We start from the raw sequence: 19,754 nt of genomic DNA on the forward strand, positions 1-19,754 counted from the left end.
AGTGAACGTTTGGTCTTTACTTAAGTCTTTAAGTAAAGACCAAACGTTCACTTCTGTCATGCTCATTTTGCAATCTAGCTAGTTTTCATTCAGCTGGTGAAATGGTGAGGTTGTGTGGAGGTGTGTTAAGGGTGGGTTTTAGGGAAGTGCTGTGGGGCTACTGGCCCAACAGAGGAAATGCAACTAAAAATATCATGATATCAGGTCTTTTGCACAAATCAAGTTTACATAAGAAGGAGGAAACAATGGTGTTTGAGACTCACTGTATGTCATTTCCATGTACAGAACTCTAATTATTTAACTATGCCAAGGTAAATTCAATTTTCAATTCTAGGGCACCTTTAATAGAAATGCTCATAAATGTGATGTAAACATATGATATTTTATCAAGCCTTTGGATTTAAAAGCCTTCACATTTAAAAATATTGATAAAATATCATATGTTTACATCACATTTATGAGCATTTCTATTAAAGGTGCCCTAGAATTGAAAATTGAATTTACCTTGGCATAGTTAAATAATTAGAGTTCTGTACATGGAAATGACATACAGTGAGTCTCAAACACCATTGTTTCCTCCTTCTTATGTAAACTTGATTTGTGCAAAAGACCTGATATCATGATATTTTTAGTGATATTTGTAAACTGTCTTTCTAAATGTTTTGTTAACATGTTGCTAATGTACTGTTAAATGTGGTTAAAGTTACCATTGTTTCTTACTGTATTCACGGAGACAAGAGCCGTCGTTATGTTCATTATTAAACACTTGCAGTCTGTATAATTCATAAACACAACTTCAGTCTTTATAAATCTCTCAGACAGTGTGTAACATTAGCTTTAGCCACGGAGCACTATCAAACTCATTCAGAATCAAAGGTAAACATCCAAATAAATACCATACTTACGTAATCGGATATGCTGCATGACGAACACTTTGTAAAGATCCATTTTGAGGGTTATATTAGCTGTGTGAACTTTGTTTATGCAGTGTATTATAGAGTTGCAAGCTTGGAGGCGGGGAGCCCAAGCATTTAAAGGGGACACGCGCTGAATCGGCACATTTATAATTATGTTCGAGATATCCATTATCTGTTCTCAATTTAACATCTTCAACGTCTTAGCACCATGGTAAAAAATATTTGGTCTGAATTAAATAACCCCCCTATAAGTAGTAGTTTAAAATTCAGAGCCTGTTTATTCAAAAAAATTCACATTCAAACCAAAATAACTGACTTCCTGTTGGTCAGAGCTAATGACTGTAAATTAGAAAGTTGTCCGGCTTAATAAGAACAATAAGTGTACTGAGTTTGGTGACTGTAGGTTAAACTAACCCCCCCACTTTTGTCAAAAGGTGGCGCTGTAGAGCCCCTGCTCCCCGCCTGTTTCTAAGGCTTTGCCCATTCCTACTGTATGACAATATTGATGTGTGTGTCGAGTTTCATCCAATTTGAAGCATGTTAAGAGCCTCAAAAATGCCCAAGAATATTATAAAAGTTTGACGTGTTGCCATGGCAACAATATTTAAGAGATGACAAATACATTAACAGGTCTAAATCTGCCATGTTTTGACATTATTGTGATGAAGTTTAAAGCAAATCGGGTAAAAATAAGAGGATGATCTCAAAGCATTTTAAAAGTGATACACTTCCTGCTGCCAGTTGGTGGCACTATAACTTTGACTCACAATAGTCACATCCTTGTGATTGGACTACTACAAGCAATACACTCGTGAAGTTTCATAAAGATCAATCAATGTATGCAGAAGTTATAACACATTTCCTGTTTCCCTTTTTCATCATCAATGTCTTGACTTAGTGGCCTAGGAGGAGTATATCAAATTCCAGAGCATGTGTTTTCCAAACAATCCTAAATATCCATAACTTCCTGTTGGGCGGAGATAATGACATAGAGTGCGGAAGTTGTTCAGCCCGATGAGATCTATATGTGTTCTGAGTTTCATATATATATGTGCTAGTATGTAACCATGATTTCAGACTCAGTTCAAGGGGGCGCTGTCGAGCTCCCCTGCCACGCCCGGGTACCAGCTTCTGCCCGACCCTGATGGCCACGGATTCTGACCCGTGTGCAAATTTTCAAGAGTTTTTGAGCACGTTAAGGGCCCCAAAAACCCCAAAAACTTAGAAAAAAATAATAACTATAGCTGCAAGCAGCGATGACGGACCAAAGCCCTGTGGCACCGCCACCCCAGTGGCTTCAGGTCAACTGTGCACGGCTATGTCACTATGCACGGCTATGTGACTATGTCAATTTCACACCACATTTACTGCAGCAGATGATGCTCCTATGATCACAAACCACAAAAGCCACATGCATGAGATCATTTAAATTGAGATGACTTTCATGTCACGGAATGTTATAAGTCAATTTCAAATGAGTACAGAATATCATCCTAATCATAAATATCTGTGTTTTTTCTCAGACAACCCCTATAAAAATTCTAGAACAAATTACATACTGTTATTTGTGCAAACTCCACAGTGCTCTGAAAAAATGAATTCAGCCTTAATGCGAATGTCTGTGATTGCTAATGTTGTATAATCCTCATACTTCTCTTCATGTGTTTTTTGACCTCCCTGAGCTGTTGTTTGTGCACCAATCTTATGCACCAAAAGCATGCATTCATTTAATTTTAATATGTGTGGTATAAGATAAAAAAAAATGAAAAAAAATAAATAAATAAATAGAGCCAAATCACATTCCTATAATTGAGCTCACTGACGCGGTTTTCATCCGAGTATAGGCTCTCTCTCAGCCATAAGACCTGCAAAGTGTTTTTTGGTGTGTGTTGGGGTTAGTTATACACAAATATAATTTTAAACTGATAATAATGTACGATGCTCTGTGTGTGTATGTGTGTCAGAGCATGTGAGCACAGAGCAAGTTACAACTAGAATGACATGCTGGATCGAAAATAGCCTATATGTGAAATAAGTTTTTTTTTTTTTTTAGTCGACTAGTAGTTGTTAATTTAAGCCATTAGTTGACTAATCACATTTATATTAATTTGATTTCTTAAATACTGGAGAGAATAATCCATAATAATGAGCATTTACATAATATAGGCTATATAGAACTCAAACGAACAATCCCATAAAAGCTTCCCATAAATTCACTTTAAAGAAAGGCTTTCTACAAAACAAAACTGAAGTGGTCAAAATCATGTCTAAACCCACTCCGTGTCTTCCGATATATTGCTCATCTTATGATGCATCTTACTTGTGCTGTTCACTTAAATTAAATTAAAACAGAACATAGAACTATTTAAATATAAATATGAAACTATGTTTTCTTTAATGGCTAACAAGACATAGTACAGTACAGAGAAATTTCATGTCGTGACCAAGAGCAGATCATGTCACAAGTCGATCAAGAATAATTTATTTTTATACTTATATTTAATATTAGAGGCATCCAAGTTATTTGACTTTTTTATTTATTTATTTTTTTTTTAAGTAATGCGATAGTTACTTTCCCTGGTAATTAGTTACTTTTATAATGATGCAACTCAGTTACTAACTCCAATACTATTTGTGAGAAGTAACTAGTAACTTTAACTAATTACTTTTTTAAAGTAACATGCCCAACACTGTGTATATATTGCTCCATTGCTTGATTTGTCCAACCCTGTTTAAAAATAGGTATATGCTGCCCTCTAGTTGTTACTCTATGTATGGCATTTATCCATTTTAAAATCATATATAATTAATCTGCCTATTTTTAACTTACACATGCTTTTTGAATTGAAAAAAATAATTAAAATGTGTTTATTTGAAACATTTGTATTATTCTATATATAAATTAATTGTGTAAAGTGTTTTTTTATAGAAAATATATCTTAATGCGAATGTCTGTGATTGCTGATGTTGTATAATCCTAACACTTCTCTTCATGTGTTTTTGACCTCCCTGAGCTGTTGTTTGTGCACCAATCTTATACACCAAAAGCATGCTTTCATTTAATTTCAGTATGTGTGGTATAAGAAAAAAATAAATAATAATAATAAATAGAGCTAAATCACAGAGCCTGCAAAGACAATTTTAATGTCAGTCTCAGGTAATAATAAGGTACATGTCTAGATTTTTCTGCTCACTTATGTAAGTTTATTTTAAACAGCCACTTTTATAATCTTGTGAAATAAATTTTATTTTGATTTTATTTTAATAAATTTGAATTATATCAATAAATAATTAATTTAAAAATAATTTTAATTGTAAAAATAATAATTGAAACTCTAAAAACATAGTTTTTCATAGTGTCATAGTTCAATTTCAAATGTGTGTGAAGTTATCATTTGCAGTGTGTTTTTACATTTTAATTAACCTAATTTTCAAACTGATAATGTAATACTATGTTGTCATTGGCCTACAAATACACTGGCTTGATTAGCTGCTTCAGGTGTGTTTGATTAAGGATTGGCACTAAAGTCTGAAGCACAGTGAGTCTGCAAAAAAAGGGTTAAATAACTGATCAGGGGTGTAAAACTCTCTCTCTCTCACTCAAACACACATACACACGCACACACATACTGGTGTGAGGAGTCAAGGGGAGAGGAGGGGAGAGAGGAGGAGGGAGGGTGGGTTGCACAGAGAGAGAGTCTACGTCTATGCGTGTGCGTGAAAAATCCACATTCAAACCAAAATATCTGACTTTCTTCTGGTCTGAGCTAATGACTGTAAATTAGAAAATTGTCTGGCTTAATGAGATCAATATGTGTGTCGAGTCTGGTGACTGTAGGTTAAACTAACCCCCCCCCCCATTTTTGTCAAATGGTGGCGCTATAGAGGCCCTGCTCCCCGCCCATTTCTAAGGCTTTGCCCATGTCTACTGTATGACAATATTGATGTGTGTGTCGAGTTTCATCCAATTTAAAGCATGTTAAGAGCCTCAAAAATGCCCAAGAATATTATAAAAGTTTGACATGTTGCCATGGCAACAATATTTAAGATATGACAAATACATTAACAGGTCTACATCTGCCATGTTTTGACATTATTGTGATGAAGTTTGAAGCAAATCAGGTAAAAATAAGAGGGTGATCTCAAAGCATTTTAAAAGTGATACACTTCCTGCTGCCAGTTGGTGGCGCTATAACTTTGACTCACAATAGTCACATCCTTGTGATCAGACTCCTATAACGAACACACAGCTGAAGTTTCATAAACATCAATCAATGTATGCAGACATTATAACACATTTCCTGTTTCCCTTTTCTCGCCATAAATTCGTTGCCTCCCCACGGCCAAACCGTTCGAGATATCAAAAATCCGCTGGCAATTTTTCATCATCAGTGTCTTGACTTCATGCTGACCAAGTTTGGTGGTGATCGGAATAATCGCCTAGGAGGAGTATATCAAATTCCAGAACATGCGTTTTTCAAACAACCCGTAATAGCCGACTTCCTGTTGGTGTGGCGTTTAACTTAGAGCATGAAAGTTGTTCGGCTCGATGAGGTCTATATTTGTACTGAGTTTCATACTAATACATGCAAGTGTGTTTAATATATGGACCAAGTTTTCGGATTTTGTTCAAGGGGGCGCTGTCGAGCCCCCCTGCCACGCCCGGTTTTCAGCTTCTGCCCGGCCTGATGGCCGCGGATTCCAATGTGTGTGCCAATTTTCAAGAGTTTTGACAAAAAAAAAAAAAAAACGAGCAGCGATGACGGGCCAAAGCCCGGTGGCACCGCCACCCCGGTGGCTTCAGGTCAACTGTGCACGGCGAGCAATGGGCATTTAAAACAGTTAAGCTTAAAAGGACTATGTCAAATTCACACCACATTTACTGAACTATAAGGTGGTGCTATAGAGCCCCTCCTCCCTGCCCGTTTCTAAGGCTTTGCCCATGTCTACTGGCTAACAATCCTGATGTGTGTGTGGAGTGTCAAACAATTTGAAGCATGCTAAGAGTCTCAAAAGCATTCAAAATGAATATTAAAGTTTGATGCGTTGCCAATGCAACTGTGTTTGAGATATCACGATTCTTTTCAAAGGTCTACATCTGCCATGTTTTGACATTATTTAAATGAAGTTTGAAGCAAATACGGTAAAAATAACATGGTAATCTCAAAGCATGTTGAAAGTAACACATTTTCTGCTGCCAGTTGGTGGCGCTATAACTTTGACTCACAATAGTCACATCTTTGTGATCAGCCTTGTACAATGAACACACAGCCGAAGATTCATCAAAATCAATTAATGTATGCAGAAGTTATAACACTTTGTTTCCCTTTTCTTGCTATAAATTCGTTGCCTCGCCACAGCCAAACCATTTGAAATATCCAAAATCCATTTGCAATTAAATAACTTCAATGTATTAGCACCAAGTTAAAAAAGTTTGGTGTAAATTGTATAAACCCTGTTGGAGTAGTAGTATTAAATTCAAAGCCTGTTTTTTCAAAAAATTAACATTCAAACCAAAATAGCTGACTTCCTGTTGGTCGGAGCTAATGAATAAATAACAGGGTTAACTCAATGTATTTTGAAAGTGACACACTTCTTGCTGCCAATTGGTGGCACTATAACTTTGACTCACAATAGTCATGTGATCGGGCTCCTACAACGAACACACAGCTGAAGTTTCATAAACATCAATCAATGTATGCAGACATTATAACACATTTCCTGTTTCCCTTTTCTCGCCATAAATTCGTTGCCTCGCCACGGCCAATCCGTTCGAGATATCAAAAATCCGCTGCCAATTTAGCATCATCAATGTCTTGCCTTCATGGTGACCGAATTTGGTGGTGATCGGATTAATCGCCTAGGAGGAGTATATCAAATTCCAGAGCATGCCTTTTTCAAACAACCTGTAATAGCCGACTTCCTGTTGGCGTGGCGTTTAACTTAGAGCATGAAAGTTGTTCGGCCCGATGAGCAGTGTTGGGGGTAACGAGTTACAAAGTAACAGATTGCAGTAACGATATTACTTTTTTGGGTAACGAAGTAAAGTAACGCATTACACTAATAATATTGGTAACTACACTACTTTACTAGACTATAGGAACGCGCTTTCCTGCGTTACCCAAGCCGTGTTTGCCTGTGTGTAAAGTTCTGTCTGTTTAAGTGGTTCGTGCATGCGTGTGCCTGTATGTGTGCCGTTGCCATAGAGATCGATTTGACGTAGCTGCTGGAGTGGGAAATGGAGATGGAGACGGAGACAGGGGGTTTCGGCAGGCCCGGCGCCACGAGGGGGCAAAAGGGGGCATATTGCCCCCTCAGATCTGATTTGTGCCCCCTCAGTTTCAATTTGTCCCCTTTCACCGGATCGATTTTAACTTTTTTAAACGTGTACGATAACACCGGTGTGATGAGAACGTTCAGTACGCTAAATTCAAACCTGCTTTCCTGCTGCTGGCGCTGAGCCAGAGATTGACGCGCTCTGTGCTTTTCATATTTCACAACTAAGTTTTCAACCACATGTTTATTTGAGGTTTCAGACGTTTGAATGAGGACTAGGCTATACATAAAAAAGACATTTTTTAGTTTGTTAAATGCTGATTCCATACACTCATATGGAAGCTGCGATAATCCTTTAAAGTTTACTCTCTTATCCCAGGTCACCAGCCACTTACGTTTATTTCGGGAAAAATTGATGAATTTATGTAATGTAAATCTGACAGATCCTCTGTTTTATCAACTAACATGATCATTATAAAGGTGTTTAAACAAAACACATTCACTTCCACATATATGACAATCGGAAAATATCATATAATTCATGATATAGCCTAGTTAACAAGTTTGTGAATATTTTAAATAAAAAAGGAAAAACAAAATAAACGCGATACCTGTAGGAATGAATGTAAAATAATGTTCTAAAAAAACAGGGTTTCCCAAACGGGGGTTCGCGAGGGAATTGCAAGTTGATGACAAGCAAATAATTAAATTATAATTAAATCATTACAAATCAAACAAATAGACTAAATAAAAAATCTAAATTTGGCAACAAAACTTAATATTTTATTTCTTTATTTTGCATGTGACCAAGTAACAGAACTGAACGCGTCTGCTCAATTCAAAGTGGGCTGAACGAGAGTCGCACCTCAATTTGCCCATTTTGCCTCACCTTTGACTGAGCGCCTATTTAAGCGAGTTTGTCATTGATTGTATTGTTTTGTTGTTGGGTTTTTATTAAGAATAATAATAAACTCATCATTAATGAACCCATCATTAAAATGCATTCATGGGCGTTCATAACCGTGCGTGTCCACTGGCGCGGTGCCGTTATGAATGCCTGTGCAGCCGTGAGCATTATACTTTCACTTTTGAATTAGTGATTCAAAGCCTGTGTTTTGAAACTTGTGTGTTGACCCCACCATAGCCTTCTTTATCCTGTTGTTTCTGGATTTTACGGTGAGGTTTTTTCTTTGTGCAGATTGGGTTATTGTTCTTTCATATGGTTCAATATTTATACAATAAACTCTATGCAGAAAGGTTAAGTGATGATAGGGCTATGATGTTTGTTCATGTATCTACATGGTAAATTAAGAAAAAGTAAAGTAAAGTAATAAGTAGTGAAGTTACTTTTCAAATGCAGTAACTAGTAAAGTAATCTCATTACAATTTACAGAAGTAACTAGTAACTAGTAACTTATTTAAATTTTTTGAGTAACTACCCCAACACTGCCGATGAGGTCTATATGTGTACAGAGTTTCATACTAATACATGCAAGTGTGTTTAATATATGGACCAAGTTTTCAGACATTGTTCGAGGGGGCGCTGTTGAGCCCCCCTGCCATGCCCGGGTACCAGCTTCTGCCTGGTCCTGATGGCCGCGGATTCCAATGTGTGTGCCAATTTTCAAGAGTTTTTGAGCATGTTAAGGCCCCCAAAAAGCCCCGGAAGACAATAATAATAATAATAATAATAATAATCCTAATGGAGGGCTTTGGCCATACAGGGCTTTGGCCCTAAATATAGCTGCAAGCACCGATGACGGGCCAAAGCCCGGTGGCACCGCCACCCCGGTGGTTTCAGAGGAACTGTGCACAGCAGGCAATGGACATTTAAAACAGTTAAACATAAAAGGACTTTGTCAATTTCAAACCACGTTTACTGCAGCAGCTAATGCTCCTATGATCACAAACCACAACAGCCACATCCATGAGATTAAATTGAGATGACTTTCATGTCATAGAATGTCGTAAGTCAATTTCAATTGAGTGCAGAATATCATCCTAATCTGACATGTCTGTGTTTTTTTCTCAGACAACCCCTATAAAAATTCTAGAGGAAATTATATACTGTTATTTGTGCAAACTCCACAGTGCTCCGGGAAATCTAATCCTATAATAATAATGAGCTGTTGTTTGTGCACCAATCTTATGGACCAAAAGCATGCTTTCATTTAATTTCAATATGTGTGGTATAAGATGAAAAATGTTTCTCTTTGTGAGGTTTGGTTAGTGGTGTCTAAAATGCATCTTTACGCACAACTGCCAGCCAGCATGGAGAGGTTCTTGAGATTCCAGAGACACCAGCAGCTTCAAATACCTGTTTGCTGCTCAACACTGGCTTTTTTTATAGCTGCCCTTTTAATACAATACATTTTTTGACAGGAACTTTCCTCAATAAGCCTTTATCTGACCGAGTACTGCTGTGCTCTAAATCACTCACAAATCTTATGATAATTCAATAATCTCCGTTCAGTTTCACACAATATTAGTTGTTTTCATGCCTTTTGCACACCATTGCACCATTTCATGCTTTTCATCTTCAAAAAGATCTTTCTTCCTCCCCATATTGCATGAGAACTGTGACTTGCTTAATAATGTGGAACAACCTCTAAGTAGGGTTTCCATAGATCTGGCTAATTATTTTGTCTGAGATTGATTCCAGTTATCTAAAAAGACATAGATAAATAAACAAACAAACATTTTCTTAGAAAAACCAAGTTTGGCGACTGTAGGTTAAACTAACTATGCAGTTATAACACACTTCCTGTTTCCCTTTTCTTGCCATAAATTTGTTGCCTCGCCACGGCCAAACCGTTTGAGATATCAAAAATCCGCTGGCAATTTTTCATCATCAATGTCTTGACTTCATGCTGACCGAGTTTGGTGGTGATCAGATTAATCGCCTAGGAGGAGTATATCAAATTCCAGAGCATGCGTTTTCCGAACAATCCTAAATAGCTGACTTCCTGTTGGGCGGAGCTAATGACATAGAGTTCAGAAGTTGTTCAGCCCGATGAGATCTATATGTGTTCTGAGTTTCATATATATATGTGCTAGTATGTAACCATGATTTCGAACTCAGTTCAAGGGGGCGCTGTCGAGCCCCCCGCCACGTCCGGGTACCAGCTTCTGCCCGGCCCTGATGGCCACAGATTCTGACACGTGTGCAAATTTTCAAGAGTTTTTGAGCACATTAAGGGCCCCAAAAACCCCAAAAACGGCGATGACGGACCAAAGCCCGGAGGCACCGTCACCCCGGTGGCTTCAGGGCACCTGTGTACTGCAGACAATGGGCATTTAAAATGGTTAAACATAAAAGGACTATGTCAAATTCACACCACATTTACTGCAGCAGATGATGCTTCTATGATCACAAACCACAACAGCCACATCCATGAGATCGTTTAAATTGAGATGACTTTCATGTCATAGAATGTCATATGTCAATTTCAAATGAGTGCAGAATATCATTCTAATCTGCCATGTCTGTGTTTTTTCTCAGACAACCCCTATAAAAATTCTAGACCAAATTACATACTGTTATTTGTGCAAACTCCACAGTGCTCTGAAAAAACGAATCCGGCCTTATTGCGAATGTCTGTGATTGGTGATGTTGTATAATCCTCACACTTCTCTACATGTGTTTTTTGACCTCCCTGAGCTGTTGTTTGTGCACCAATCTTATGCACCAAAAGCATGCTTTCATTTAAGTTTAATATGTGTGGTATAAGATAAAAAATAAAATGAAAAAATTAATAAAAAGAGCCAAATCACATAACCTGCAATGACAATTTTAATGTCAGTCTCAGGTAATAATAACGTACATGTCTAGATTTTTCTGCTCACTTATGCAAGTTTATTTCTATTTGTATAATCATGTGAAATTTTACTGAAACAGGGGTTTTTAATAAATTTGAATTATATCAATAAATAATTAATTTAAAAATTCTAACTGTAATTGTAAAAAAAATTATAATTGCAACTCTAACAAAATTTAGAAAACTTGTCCTGTCAGAATAGTGATATAGTGTCATGGTTTAATTTCATATGAGTGTTAAGTTATCATTCCAAATTTTTATAAGTTCATCAGTAAATGGGTAATCGGTAAAAGGGCCACTAATCAAGACTGCAATATACCTTCAGCCTTTGGCTTTATAATAATAATTATCCTAAAGAAAACAATAGGGCCTTCAGCCATTCGGCTTTGGCCCTAATAATCCTAAAGAAAACAATAGGGCCTTCAGCCTATTAGGGCCTATTGTACTTTATATGTTGAGTTATAGCTGGCTAATATATTTACAAAAATGTTTGGTGGCACCAAATTAATATTGTGAGTTTCAGTCACACTTCGAGGAACCAGCTAAGGAATTTACCTTAACAGTAAAAACACTCAAGTAAGATTGGTGAAAAATGTAAATTGGAGGGAGTTTGTTAACTGGCCAGTCTGAAGGATTTGTGTGATATTGATAACTTGTAGAGCCTCAGGCTGTATTCAAAACACAGAAAATTTGATTAACAAAAAGATAAATGAGCTAACATAACTACTAAATGAATACTATGAATGGTAAGGAAGAGCATATAATTTTACATCTAAATGACCTGAATTCAGTTGGATGCTACTATAGAGTTGCGTTATTATAGTGTATGAGTTCTGTTGTTTCTCTGAGACTAATAAGGTAAACCTTATAATCAATCAGTGTATTTGCTGAATTCAGAATTTGTTATTAACTGACAACAGCTAGAAGAAGAGATTTTTATGTTCTGCTTGGCGAAGTGATGAGTCCGATGGCAGCAATGTCTTCCACTGGTTGTCCTGGGCCACAATGCAGTGGAAGAAAAGAGCTGGATTCCATCTTGAACACATTTACTGTATGAACCATTGCATGTAAAGTGGCTGCCATCCTATTTGCCTGCTGCCCACTACACATTTATACTGTGCCTTAGCCTTAGAAGTAGACTTGGGGTCTTTTTTGATCTTTTTTTTTTTTTTTTTTTTTTTTTTGAGAACTAACAATGACAATTAATTATTTGTGGCTTAATCATTCTTTCTGAATCAGTGTGATTTGTTTGGACCACTTTCTCCCTGAATCATTTGGAGTGGTTTCTCAGTCCCTACAACTAGTGGTTGACTGACAGTATTTTTCACAAGTTTTCAAAACATGAATAAAAAGGCATCTGTAACCAGCAGTGCACACAGTAATCTGGTAAGTCTGTGTGCATTGGGAAACATACTTTTTTAAATATGACTAGCAAACACTTTTACATACAGTACCATACACAATGAAAAATACATGAATGTGACATAGCAGTTGAATAGTGAAGTTAGTTTAAAATCAAGGAAATTAAATAAAACTTGCGTATGTGTGTCCAATGACAGCAGAAAAACTTAAAATGTCCTTGCCTAATTCCTTTGTCTTTTTCTGGTTCTTTTGCTGTGGTAATCGGGAAAGAGTATTGAAAAAATATACTTAAGTAAAAAACCATTACTTGTCAAATGTCAGTCTGATATGTTTTACAGGGATTTGGCTGGTGTTTGGTGAAATGTTAAAAATAACCCTCACCATGATCTAAAGGTATGGAACTGCCTTGCTTTATCATCTCACTTGGCACATACCTCACATTTGACTTAATGGAAAAAGTCACATATAAATTTGTCCCACTGATCTCACATGCATTTGAGGGGATCATTTCATCACAAGGTAGGAGGATGGAATGAAGCATGCCAGCCTAGGTCGGGATTTGTACTGTTTATTTTGATAGCAGAATGTGCTGGCTGCTTTTTACCACCTCCAGGGAGTACAGCAGCTCACAGGGCCAGCTTTTTTTTACCCAAAGTTCTTATTTAGTCCAGCAGTGGGCCATTTGCAATATGACAGGGCTCTGGAAATAAGCCCTATACTTTGTTGCCCACAACTGCCTGCCAGGAAGCATGCCGCCTGTGTGCCTACTAAAGCCCTTTAATTTTTCTGTCAGGTTATATTCAACCTTCTGAACATTCCTGTTTTTACATTAAAAATCTAGCTTTTTGGGTTAGAATTGTTGCATATTTCCAGATAAATAGATTTTGAGCCACAAATAATTTTGAAGAGAACGGAGCACAAGCCAGAGACCACCTCAGACTCAAAGCCTTCAGCGCTGCTGGTCCCACCCAGCTCTAAACAGGGGCATTCAGGGCTTAGCGCAAATGTAGTTTGTTCAAGGACATTTTAATTTGGCGTTAACAGCTTTACTGACTGATTTAAAAGTAACTTTGTTGTACTATGCTGGAGTAAAATTCATAAAATGATCAGCGTTTCCCACAGGATTTTGTAAAACTATGTTGGCTGGATCTCTATTCCTCTAGGGGGGCTGGGGGCAAAAACATTTTAAGATTAAATACATCAATCTGGTGCACTTTGAGAGCTCAAAATTAAGAGCTTCATTCCATGTACAGTGCAAATTGAACAACATTAAACAATTAATGGACATTAAACAAGGGTCAAACATCTTTTTAGTTGTGATCTAGTGTCTCAGTCTACATTACACTGATGTTTTAGAATGCCAAATAATTATTACAATAATATAATAATGATTTAGATAATTTTTCCTATGACAGTAATATCCATAAATTGTAAAGCAAATGTACTGTAATTATATATTTTAGTATATTTTACTTTACACTGTAAAAAAAATTACAATACTTTTTTCCTAATTTCTTCACTTGCAAGAGATAAAGCCTTGAGATTTTATTTTGGAGAAAATTAACAGCAGATCACCTGCTGATCATGTGAGCAAATGTGCGCACTTTCCTTTAAAACACGTGGTACAAACAGACTGCCTATATATTTAATTAAATCACTCTCTTTTGCTGTTTTATTAAGGCACAAAGCCATATCACGGTTTCGGTTTTAGTTTGTTGGTGAAATACAATGTTAGAGACTTTTTATGTTAGGCTATAAGTTTTAAATTTTTGGTTTATTATGAAACAGGCTCCAAGTCTCCTTCATCAACCAGTTCCAATTCTCCTTCATTGGTCAGTCCCAAGTGTCCTTTTGTTGGCCAATTCTAAGTCTCCTTTGTTGCTGATGCTTCCGCCCAGTGCCAAGTCTGTTTCGTCACCCTGCACCAAGTCTGTGGTTGTTGCTGATGCTCCCACCCAACCTCCCACTCTCACCTCCTCTGCATATGCCATCCAGTTCTTCAGTCCCATCTCCGCTGGCTCCCTTCAGCCCTTTGGCTCCTCTTTCACTAGCTTCACTTAGCAGTGACATCTACTTCCACTCATCAGAATATATTTGTTTTTTTGTTTTGTTTTTTCTTTCTTTTTTTCTCAATTTATTTAATGTATTTTATTAGTATTACTGTGTATAGATACTGCTGATATTTGCTAATCCTCCTGGGGGGTTTAACGGTGTGGGGCTTGGTACTCATTTGGTTTTTTGGGGGTTTTTTGCACACACACACACACACACACGGAGCAGCGGGCAGCCATTTTTGTTGCGGTGCCCGTGGAGCAATTGGGGGTTAGGTGCCTTGCTCAAGGGCACCTCAGTTGTGGGTAATGAGAGTGTAAGAGAGTGCTGTTCATTCACCACATTCCACCACAGCCCTCTACAATGCGAGTAAATCGCTCGCATATGCAAGTAAATTTCCCGCTAGGTGACAAAAAATGTCTTAAATTAGCCAATGGTTAGTAAATTTTAAGATTTTACTTGCCTGTGACTGAGTTAGATGCAAAGAATAAGTTTAGCGCAGATATCATTTCAATGCCTGCTCAGTCCGCTTTACACATCGTCTCTGTAAGGGAGGAACTCCTACAGGGGTTCAGGCTGTAAGGTTGCCGAGCGACTAAAGAAACTTTATCATGAGATGGTAAGATGGTAGAAAACTGTAAATTTCTTGTCTATTACCACCCACTGCAACTTATACCAACGACGAAAATAAGTGCAGTTATAATAGCAAAATATGTGGGAGAGTGTTAATATAGTGTGACAGTATTGTATTGCAATAGGAGCACTTTAATGTTAATACTAAATCACAACTAGTTAACACATAATTTGTAATTGAAAGGGTTTAATGACAATATCTGGTTATGGTTACACTTAAAATACTTACAAAATAGATGTATGAGATGATAAAATCATATACTATTAATCGTACACAGCATGTATGAAAAAAGTTACCTGAGAGATAGAGTGAAAGAGAAAGAGAGAGAGAGAGAGAGAGAGAGAGAGAGAGGGCCAGAGAATGCCCAAGAAAAGCCAAGAATCAAAAAGAGACAGAGCAATAGTTACAATATTCTTTCATCCCTTCCTTGACCATGTGACTAAAACCCAAATGTGAGACATTCAAACTGACCAATCAGAAGATTAAAACTTCCCCCACTGTACTAAAGGTGTGACCATTTGTAGACCCCCAATGTACATACATTTTGGCCTATAGGGCTTGATCACTATCAGCACCTTTGTGCCTTCCAAAAGTCCCTTGTAGCAAGAGAGAGGGGGTTGAAACAGTAAAGCAAATGTCTTTGTTCATTTTAAAATATCTTTGGATATTTTCAATCTTACAAATCCCTCCTTGGCACCGTTGGCCACATTCATGGAGTCCAAAGGTGGCACAGTCCATGAAGACATGCTTTCTGTTGTGTGTAGATGTCATCATCAGACTTCTCGTCCAGACTTGTTGCAATAGCAGTTGGTCAGTCTTCAGTCTTTTTTCTCCTTTCAGTCCTGCATGAGAAGGTCCATCAAATGGTGTTGCACTGTTCATTGATATGCAAATCATTGATCAAACACTTCACACCTTAACAAGAATCAGGCACTGATAATGGTAGAACTATGTTGTCCCTCCTTTGAGACAAGACACAGGATTTGAACTTTGACAGCAGGGATCCTGTGATTTAAAACAACATATAGCACAACAAACAGCAAAAGCATACATATGGCATTTGTCATTGGTCAGAGGTTTGATGTGGTAAGATTAAATTTCTCTCTGGCAATAAGCCCTCAAATCGATGTTCTTGATAAAGTGGTCAAGGTGAGAATAAAAGAAGATCTTACAAGCTCTTACACTGTTTCTGGAAATATTGAAATAAATTGCATAATAACAAAACAACAAATGTTGGTTTTAAACACCCCATTTCATGAAGAGTATTAACAAAATATTCAGTGTAACCAAATACAGAGATTCAATTGAATAGAGATTGAGATTAAATTCATTGTTGCAAGTCAAATAGACAAAATACAAAGAAACAAATAAAATAAGCTTCAAAATTGTTTCAAATGCATCAATGATGAAAAAAGATGGCGCCTGTGTGTAACTCGGCTTGCCGTCTGCTCTGTTTATCTTACGTGTTATCTGTTTTTATCCTGTTTTCATCTCTGCTTGTACACCGAATCAGCTCGCTTCGTGTGTATGAGCGCGAGTTCCTGCTAAATCTGAGAAAATCTAATGCGGTGGAATCTAGTTGGCACTCGGGCGGCCAAAAGACTGGTGATTATCCTTTCAGAGGGTGCGCGTCAGAAGCTTGCTGCGGGCTCATGGATTGCTTACGACACCGCAGGAAACGTAGCAGGAGACGGGGCAAGCGAGGAGGTGTGCTCTTGAGGCTGAGGACTGCACGCGCGGGCGCCATCATCGCTAGACTGGCCAGTCACTCAAGTTCTGCGGTGGATGACTTCGACTCGGCGCTACAGAATCTCTCTCCGCGTCTCTGGGATGTAAGGTACTCTGTGCTGGTTGCTGTGGTTCCCTCGTGTCAGGAAGCGACAACAGGTTTTAAAACTATTCAACGCCGTTCTAAGAGGAAAGGGATTAACTCTGATAATTTGCGTTCTTTGGGTTTCGTGCCTTCATCGCATCGGTCTGATGCTCCTGTTGATTTATCTGCGAAGATGGCCTTATTAAACATTAGATCTATTACTAACAAAACATTTTTAATTAATGACTTGATTTCCTCGCAAGGCCTGGATTTTCTCTTCATGACTGAGACGTGGCTCAAGGAGGGCGATCAGGATTTTCTTGCTGAAGCTTCTCCGGTTGACTTTCTCTCCTTGAACTCTCCTAGGACGGGGGGCGAGGTGGGGATGTCGCTTCTATTTTTAGGAGTTGCTTTAAATGTAAGCCTGCTTCTGAGGTAATGTTAGGGAGTTTTGAAGTGCTGGTTTTTAATGTGATCCTGACTAGGCCAGTGGTCTTTGCACTTTTATATAGACCTCCTAAATATAACAAAGACTTCATCAGGGAATTTTCTGAGTTCTTATCTTCTATGTTAATGAACTGTGACAGCCTTGTTGTCCTTGGTGATTTTAATATATATGTCTGCTGTCCGGATAAGCCCTTAGTCCAAGACTTCTTATCAGTGCTGGACACTTTTAATCTGACGCAGTCAGTAGTGGGTCCTACTCATGTTAAAGGCCATACGCTGGATTTGGTCTTGTCATGGGGTATTCCTGTCAGTGAGCTGGTGATAGAAAACACTGGGCTCTCCGATCATTATATTATTACTTTTAACCTGCTTTTTTCAATGATCAGACATGGTGGGACACCCCGTGGTTGTCAAGTAAGGTCCATCAATGATCCAACAGCGTCTGTTTTCTCAGAAGTTTTTAACTCTTGTTTGCATTCATATATCACAGACTCATCCTCATCATGCACAGATCTAGGTTTGTTGGTTGATGGTTTTAACTCTGAGTGTACTGGAATTCTGGACTCTATTGCCCCTTTTAAAAAGGTGAAATCAAAAAAAGTTTCTCATCCCTGGCTTAATGTAGAGAGCAGATTACTTAGGCAAAAATGGAGACAGGCAGAAAGGAGATGGAAAAGAGACAAGCTTCAAGTCTCTTATGAGATTCTCAGAGACTGCATGCATCATTATCAACAGTTTGCTAAAGCTGCTAAGGAAAACTATTTTTCAGCTTTAATTACACAAAATCTGCACTGTCCGAAAGTGCTTTTCCGTACAATCAATTCAGCTCTGAATAATGGTGGCCTAGCTGTTCCTGCCAGTTCTGAAATATCATGTGAAACTTTTGCTCAATTTTTTGTGAATAAGATTGGTAACATTAGAGCTAACATCTCAGTCCCTGCCTCCAATTCTGTCTGTCTCTTGGATCGGCCAGACTACTGCACTTTTGATCAGTTAAGGGAACTGTTTTAAGTTGGTTTTCATCTTATTTACAAGGACGTTCATTTGCGGTGGAGCTTGAAGGTTCTCTTTCCTCCACACAGTTAATATCTGCAGGGGTTCCTCAGGGTTCCTTGGTCCTGTATTATTCTCTTTATATATGCTGCCTGTGGGTGTGATCTGCCAAAAATTTAATTATCATTGCTATGCTGACGACATCCAGCTGTATCTACCTCTGAGTTGTAGCGATAATGCAAATATCTCTGCATTGTTTAAGTGCCTGGAGGAAATAAAGGCATGGATGGCTGCAAGCTTTTTGCAGCTTAATGACTCTAAATCAGAAGTGGTCATTTTTGGCAATCAAAGACTCACCAACCAGCTCTCTGTAAAATTAGGCCCTTTATCTAAGAACTTAAACACCCAAGTTAGGAACCTTGGGGTAATTTTCGATTCTGAGTTAAAGTTTGACAAACAAGTTAGGGCCGTTGTTAAAAGCAGCTTTTATCAACTGAGAAGCATTGCCAAATTAAAGAGAATTTTGTCCTTCAGAGACATGGAAACTGTGATTCATGCTTTTATTTCATCCAGATTGGACTATTGTAATTCACTTTATATGGGGCTGTCGAAGAACCTGCTTTCGCGGCTGCAACTGGTACAGAATGCTGCGGCCAGATTGTTGACTGGTACCAGGAAATGGTCCAGCATTTCCCCAGTGCTGGCTTCACTGCATTGGCTTCCGGTTGAGTACAGAATTCAATATAAAGTCTTGACAATCGTTTTCAAGGGTCTGCACGGTTTGGCTCCTGAGTATATTTCTTCTCTGTTACAGCAGCATTGTGCCTCTAGACCGTTAAAATCCTCTCAGAGTTTGCTTTTAATTGTTCCTAGAGCACGGATGAAAACCAAAGGAGATCGTGCTTTCTCGGTGGCAGCACCACGGTTGTGGAATAGTCTCCCACTGCACATTAGATCCTGTGACTCACTAGTCTGTTTTAAATCGATGTTGAAGTCGCACCTCTATTCTGTGGCTTTTAGCTGCCCTTAGTTTCTGGAACTCTGGCTGTGATGATTACTGTGGTACTGTGTCTGTTTTTAAGCTCTTTTTGTATTTTCGTATTACTGTGTTTTTTGAGATGTAAAGCACTTTGGCTCAACAAGTGTTGTTTTAAAAGTGCTATATAAATAAATGTTGATTTGATTTGAATGATAATACAAACATGTGCTTAAGAAGTGAGAAATACTAACATACATATTTAATTTGGTGAGAGAAATAACTAAGTGATTTATTAAATCCCAAGTAAAAAACAACAACAACAACAACTGGATGAAATTCACAGTTATAGTGCAGTCTAGACTTAAAGACATAAAAAACATTATATGCATACATTTTGTGAGGCATAAGTGGATGTAGATTTGACTTTGTCTGTGAAGATCAAATCTATGTGGCTGCATTTAGC

This window comes from Megalobrama amblycephala, linkage group LG2 (genome assembly GCF_018812025.1).
Source record: "Megalobrama amblycephala isolate DHTTF-2021 linkage group LG2, ASM1881202v1, whole genome shotgun sequence".
NCBI lineage: Eukaryota > Metazoa > Chordata > Actinopteri > Cypriniformes > Xenocyprididae > Megalobrama > Megalobrama amblycephala.